This window comes from Haliotis rufescens, unplaced genomic scaffold, assembly GCF_023055435.1.
Source record: "Haliotis rufescens isolate VD_foot unplaced genomic scaffold, xgHalRufe1.0.p SCAF_17, whole genome shotgun sequence".
Taxonomy (NCBI): Eukaryota; Metazoa; Mollusca; class Gastropoda; order Lepetellida; family Haliotidae; genus Haliotis; species Haliotis rufescens.
In genome coordinates this window covers 28,852,075-28,858,830 of record NW_025963857.1, presented here as the reverse complement: position 1 = coordinate 28,858,830, position 6,756 = coordinate 28,852,075, and the positions used below count along the sequence as shown (strand labels likewise).

Here is a 6,756-nt window from a genome sequence, read left to right as displayed (position 1 = left end):
TCTGTCAATGGACAGCGATATGATCGGCAGTTTCCTAAATAAACTTTCTCTCGACCTGAACTAGATCATCTACATATTCATGGCGACTAATAAGGAAACGGAAGTTACGTAGCCCGCACATTTTCCCGCGCTGTGGCCAGGATATATTAGGAGATAATAAGGGCCAAAATGTAATACTTAGCAGAACTTTCTTCACTAGTAGCCAAATCATAAATACATACTTGAAAGTGATATGGAGTGCTTTATATATATTTTTCACATGTTTCCATTTTTTTACAATTTATTTTCATCCAATTTTTATCACCAAAAATCTTAAAATATCATTTCTGATATTTTATAAGTTTAAAAATATTTTGTTCTAACTTTTCAGTTACTTTTCAGGAAATATGCTTTGAATACTTATTAATGATAACACATTCAGAATTTTACTTGTGTTGTCTTTGAACAAATCACTGAAGTCTGACATCAACAGGAACAATCATAAATGTTAGTGAGTGCAATTTGTTCCGTTTAGCGTATATGACAAGTACCGTGAAACCCGAGGCTGCAGGCTACAAAGTTGAATGTACCAATTTTTGTGAAACTATGAGCATATGCGCTTTCTTGAATAAGATTCAGTTGATTTCGGTTATACCGTTACGATGTCTGTCTGTGCTACGATAGGGAACAGTGAAAACTTTCCCAGTGACTTATTGTACCAGTGTTTTTGTTGTCGATAGTGATACACGATCATTATCATATTATGCGCAGTATCCTTTATTTTCTGTTTTGCTTGGCATTGTTTTATATGCAGATATTAAAATTATTTGTTCGGAAATTATAGGCAAACAGCTCTACCTGTTCGTTAGCGGTAATTTGACCGTGTTTCTGGAAATAAATCTGTTGATGCACGGTTTAGACACAATTTACATCTGAGTATTGAATGGAATAGTGTTAATAGTGTAAACGTGTAGAAATTGTTGTTCACTGAAAATCATAAATTCAGTCGATGGGATAGCAGTATTGATTCTTAAGTGAATAACACTATTGATTAAGTTAATTTGTTCAGCTTCGAGCTGGACACAATAGAGTACTAAATAACGGGTATAGCGAAAACCCGTGTGTACTAGCAACAACAGTACGGTTGTTAATACGCTTGGCCGCTCACGTGTCAACGATCTGCCTATCAAAATGCGCGTCTGTCAAACGACAATAAGCAATAGCACCGTGTCCTCAAATTACACCCTGAACTACTCAGGAGCAGTGATTAGCTATAAGACACATAGCTATGCCCCCTCCCATATATATGTTTTAGTCTGTTTTCAGTCGTACAATTGGGTACAATTGGGTATCTCATACCTCTAGTCGCACGTTAAAAGGAAGCCAGAAGCTGGAATGTAAACAATAAACTTGTTTCCGTCCGGTTGCGCACGCACCTCCCGATGACATGCCACAAATCTCTCAGCGCGCCTCTGAGCTGGTCGCTCGAGAAGGACTTTCGCGATAGACTGCTAGTTTGTATTCTACTAGTACTTATCGTGTGTCTACAGTTGTTGTTCTAATACAGTAATAATACTATGTCTTACCTGTAGACTCCTGGAATGTAATCCTTGGTAATCCATTGTTTGGGTTCAACACGTGTTTCACTTGATTATACACGTGGCAACATGTCGGGCATTTGTGCCTCATGTCAAGGAAAACTGTCTAAAGTAGATCCTCACAAGTATTGTCCTTCCTGCATAAATAAGGACGGGTTTCAACGTGTTCGTGGAATAAACGTTGTTAAGAATGTGAGCATTTGTCTTCTATCAACTTTAACTTGTATCTTCGTGCGTTGGCGAAGCGGGCTACTGATCAGCGCTACAAGCAGAGGAGGTCATCGGGTGGATCCTTGGACTCTGCACCCCCTACATCTGGCCCTGGGGGTGGCGTGTCGGCCACACCCAAGAAATCAGTTGAAAAAGACCCGCCTCAGTCAACTTATGTTTTCGACAAGACACGGGACCGTTCGCCTGCTGATGATACTACCCGCACGACTGATCTTCGTCAATCGGTTGATCGAGAGCGTCACTCAGCCACCCCCGTTACGACGGGACCGGGTGGTGACGAGGACCACGAGGGGACTACGGTCCCCAGTCGGTCCGTCTCTCGTCCTACCAACGACGATAGGAACGTCGTGCGGGTCGACAGTGAACACAGATCCCTCTCTAGAAGTCGTTCCCGTTCACGGGACGACAGGTCGAGGGCCTCGTCGAGAGACAGTAAACGACACAAGGACGTTCGTCGCCTTTGAGGTCGTCGGGAGTTCGATTCGGACGATAACTACGATGGGGATCCTAGTACTTCTACAGTTAGAGATCGTAGCCCTCGTCCCCAGGGAGTTTTTGGGAGATCAGCGTCGTAGAGATAGTGATCGATTGTCACCCTCGTCTCACTTTCATATCGACCCGGCTTTGATAGGCCAGATGACGGCGGCGGTACTCGCCTTGACGGCGTCTACCGAGAAGGGTTCGACTACGTCGGAGGTCCATGGACCATCGTCCTGTACACCGGTTCCTTCATCTACGCCTACACAATTGACGTCGACGATGGATTGTGACGACAGTGTCGTAGAGATAATGACCGATCGACACCCTCGTCTCACTTTCATATCGACCCGGCTTTGATAGCCCAGATCACGACGGCGGTACTCGCCTCGACGGAGTCGACCAAGAAGGATTCGACTACGTCGGAGGTCCATGGACCATCGACCAGTACACCAGTACCTTCATCTACATCCACACAATCGACGTCTCCTCCCGATGTCTTCAGAGCCATGGCTCGCGATATGGACCAGAACTTGCCTCTGCTCTGCCGGGATAGAGTTTCAGCAAACCACCTGTTCGATCACGTTACCCGATCTCTGGCATGCCGTTTTCGTCACTCATTCGTGTATCAACAGAACTGAAAAAGCAATGATAATGTATAGTATTTCGTATTTAGACGAGTGCATATTTTAACACCATTCAGTTGTATAATGATCGGTCACAAGGGGATTAGCCAATGTGAGACAGTCGGCGTTTAAATAGGCCGGGGCGCAGTTTGCATACAGAGAAACAACAAAACAATGACCGGTCACGAGATTAATAAAAATGCGCATTAATAAAAATGACAAAGCATTTCTCCAGTGGCACCAGCCCGAATTGTATGTCATTTTTACTAATGCGCCTAAATGCGGTTCAGCGCTATTCTCGCTGAGCCCCAGCGTCACCTATCGGAGAAACCGCAAGATTGATGTGTTTTTTGTAGTCAGTGTGTGTGTACATGTTCCTTATCATATTATGCGCAGTAAAAAAACGTGTCCCTTATTTTCTTGAATGATAGTGTAAATGTGTAGAAAGTGTTGTTCACTGCAAATCATAAAATCTATAAGAACTGAATGAACTTGTGAATACTGTTTTCAGGTGCTACGGTATTACGCTACTTTGCATCTTGTGATTATTGTTGCCATTTGTGCATATCATAAAGTTATTTAACCCACGCTGGCTTGTATATTGCCAAGGACAGATTCACGATGATCCCGCGTAAAAGTGCACACGTGACCCAAGGTACCAGTACCAGATATTGCGTACCCCGTACATTTGAGAGTGATCATCATGAGGGATCATATTTGTCCAGCTTATAGCTACCTCAGACAATGAATACACCGGAGACGCTAACAAATTTGCGGATGAAACGCGTATGTACTGGGTTCTGTCAACGACAATGTTGATGATGATCACTGAGCGGAGCTGCTCACGTGCCACCAATCTGCCTATCAAAACGCGCGGCTGTTCAAAGCGGCAATAAACAATTGAAGGCAATGGGCGTTGACACATTGTCCTCAAATTACACCATCAATTACACAGGAACAGTAATTAGGCTGTGGCAGTATACTTGCTGTAAGAAAACAAACGCGACCATTTGTTACCACTCATTCCTTGCTACTAAATGTAAGACTGTAAGGGGCGAGTGGGGAAATATGTGAACCAAATTTCAACGAGTTGGGGTTTGCCCGTTTTCGCCAAAATGACCATGAGAGGGGCACATATCACGAGTGGAATGACTGTGGTGGTATATTGGCAGCAGACCAAATACATTATAGTCGTGAATCACGAGAACATAAAACAGAATCAGTGATATAGCATGTATAATGTATTTCGTATTTAATACCGTATATCTGAAATAATAAGAAAAAAGGGTGCGTATTATACACGAGTGCTTAATTTTACAGTTTTTTTTTATGAATAGATCTAGATTACAGAGTTTACAATATATACAAATCTACAACAAAAATACATATAAAAATCTACAACACAACACATATACAAAAATCTACATTAAGTCTCTAAATTCTGCATAAAAACGGGAACCAGAAATCTATGTTTCTGGTGCCGCCAAAACCTTGATAATATCTTCGCTGTTGATGGTGTCCCTGTCATCCTGCTCTGGGAACCTCCAGGATCCTTTCGCTTTGTTGGGCTGGAGGTACTTCACCCTGAGTGGGTTCTCTGAAGTAACCTGTAAAGAAAAAATCAGCACATGTTTTTCAGGTAAGATTTGGTGTGGTAAGTGGTAAGTCGAAATCGATGTACAGACTTGCCATACAATGGTATCTAGTTGTAATGATTGTAAAGACGATGTAATATTTTCGGAAAATTTAAATAAGCTATATAGATGGGTAACTAATTTGTTAACCAACCTCCGTGACAAACGGCACAGCCCTGTTTGACTGGGTTGGCACGGAGACATACACGAATGCCCCGGGTCGTATGCTGGCGACACTGAAACACATATAATTCATTAATATATATATGAATATTAATATTTAAGATGAAATATATCTTGTTACAAATCTTTTCTGATGCAATAAATAATCACTTTAATGTCTTGTTAATTTACCTCATGGATCCAGTCGGCCCTTGGGCAGGATTATCCTGGGTTTCTGAAATATGAAAGTGAATTGTTTAGAAAAGGAAAAGGAAATGTTTAAATAACATATAAAAAAATGACCAAAACTAGTGGAAAATGTGGTGGTGTGAAAGTACTCACGTGATGCTTGGACGTCCTGAGCAGCGGCTCTCCTGGTAGTCCTGGTGGCTGCAATGCATTACGGGTATTGTATGAATAGCCTGCCAATATGTATGTTCTAGTATGAATCGAATGTAGTTGATATCCACGTAGGGGTCGACATTAGTAACTATCTTAGTAGAATTTTTTTTTAAAAGAGTCACACTTTCGTTCGTATTAACAGGAAAATGAATAGGTTTTACAATAAAGGGACCATGGGAAATGTGGTGGTGTGAAAGTACTCACGTGATGCTTGGACTTCCGCTGTGATGTCCCGAGCAGCGGCCCTTCCTCTGGTAGTCCTGGTGGCTGCAATGCATTATTGGCATTTTAGAATAAGTTGTGTTGTAATGTTGAATAACCTGCTAAACGTATGTTAACGTATGAGTTATTGTTATTGTGAGGAGGATGTAAGGTTACTCACGTAGTGGTTCTATGCCGCTGATGTTCCCGGCTGAGCTGACGATATCGTGGGCTATAAAAGAAAAGAAAAAAATATATAGCAAATATATAGAAAAAATAAAATATAGAAAACGTGGTTTGGCTATATTGATGCCGTAGTCCATATCTGGACCCAACAAACTAGTAACTAATAATGGTAGTAGTACGAACCTTTTCTGACTCTTTTAGGCTCCCTCGCTGCTGGTTCACTGTAACAGACAACACGATATGATTATAGCCTGAGAAAGGTTGGCTAAAACAGTTTAAAGTCATGTCGATGTACGGTAATGGTTATCAAAACTTACGGGTTATCATCCACGTCCAGTTGGGCGCCCTGTGGGACATCAGGTATTAATCTGAAAGTAAAAATGTTCAGGTACCTTAGTTGGCTGACTGGCCGATAGAAATGCAAAGCAATTGTCGTAATTTCGAGAGAATATACAGTACATATGTATGATGCTGAAGGCTCTGATCGAAAACCGGACATGTACATACGACACGACGTCGTGCTTAGCTTTCTTCAATATGCTTCAACGTGGGGAAAAGGGTCAGACATTGCGCGCCTGTCTTGAAGTACTGTTGTAACTGGACTCTTTATACTTACTGTCGTCTTACGCTGTTATACATCTCCTGTAGCTGTTCCCCTGTCGTCGCTGTCCCAAGACACTCAGGGGTGGCCACTTCCACGAAGGGTGGTGTTAATGGAAAATCTACAACTTCACTTTGGGTGTCTGCGGTGTAATTGATACGGGCTGGCTTACCAACTGTCAAGGGCTCTCCTTTCTTGAAGCAATCGAGCATTGCTCCCGAGCCGGCAAACTTCATACTACCTGGATACGAGAGAACAACGATAAACTCCATTTCGGGGACCTCTTTCTGAAGCTTTTCCGCAGCACGGACCATGGCCTTCATCGTTCTGTGCATTTTTCTCCATCCGCCTGGCGTCTTCGGTGACAACTTTCACACCAGGCTTCACACGAGAGTGATCACTGTCCATTATCTATAAGTGAGTAATACAACGGAATTAGGAGGTTGTGAAGGGATGTGAAATGCAGCATTCCAATAAGATTTGTTACATTCTATCATAAGACATTATATAATTGAGCTTTATCAATTTGAAATGTACGAATATCGACAGATCAGGGTCCCTGAGCACGATGCACCCGTCCCCTTTCATACAGGATTTCCCACATTCAATGGGGATCCCGGTCCGAGATTAAAAGAAACCAAATTTCTTTTTAAAATGTT

At 42.3% G+C, this 6,756-nt stretch overlaps 1 long non-coding RNA gene across 1 annotated transcript; it reads right to left on the bottom strand.

Moving 5' to 3' along the window:
• Nucleotides 1–4,139: 4,139 nt before the first annotated feature.
• On the bottom strand, nt 4,140–5,044 carry LOC125381202. The gene is made up of 2 exons (XR_007221761.1): nt 4,900–5,044; nt 4,140–4,781 (listed from the first exon to the last, which is right to left on the bottom strand). It is a non-coding gene; the product is annotated as an uncharacterized LOC125381202 (long non-coding RNA).
• Between the last annotated feature and the right edge of the window lie 1,712 nt (nt 5,045–6,756).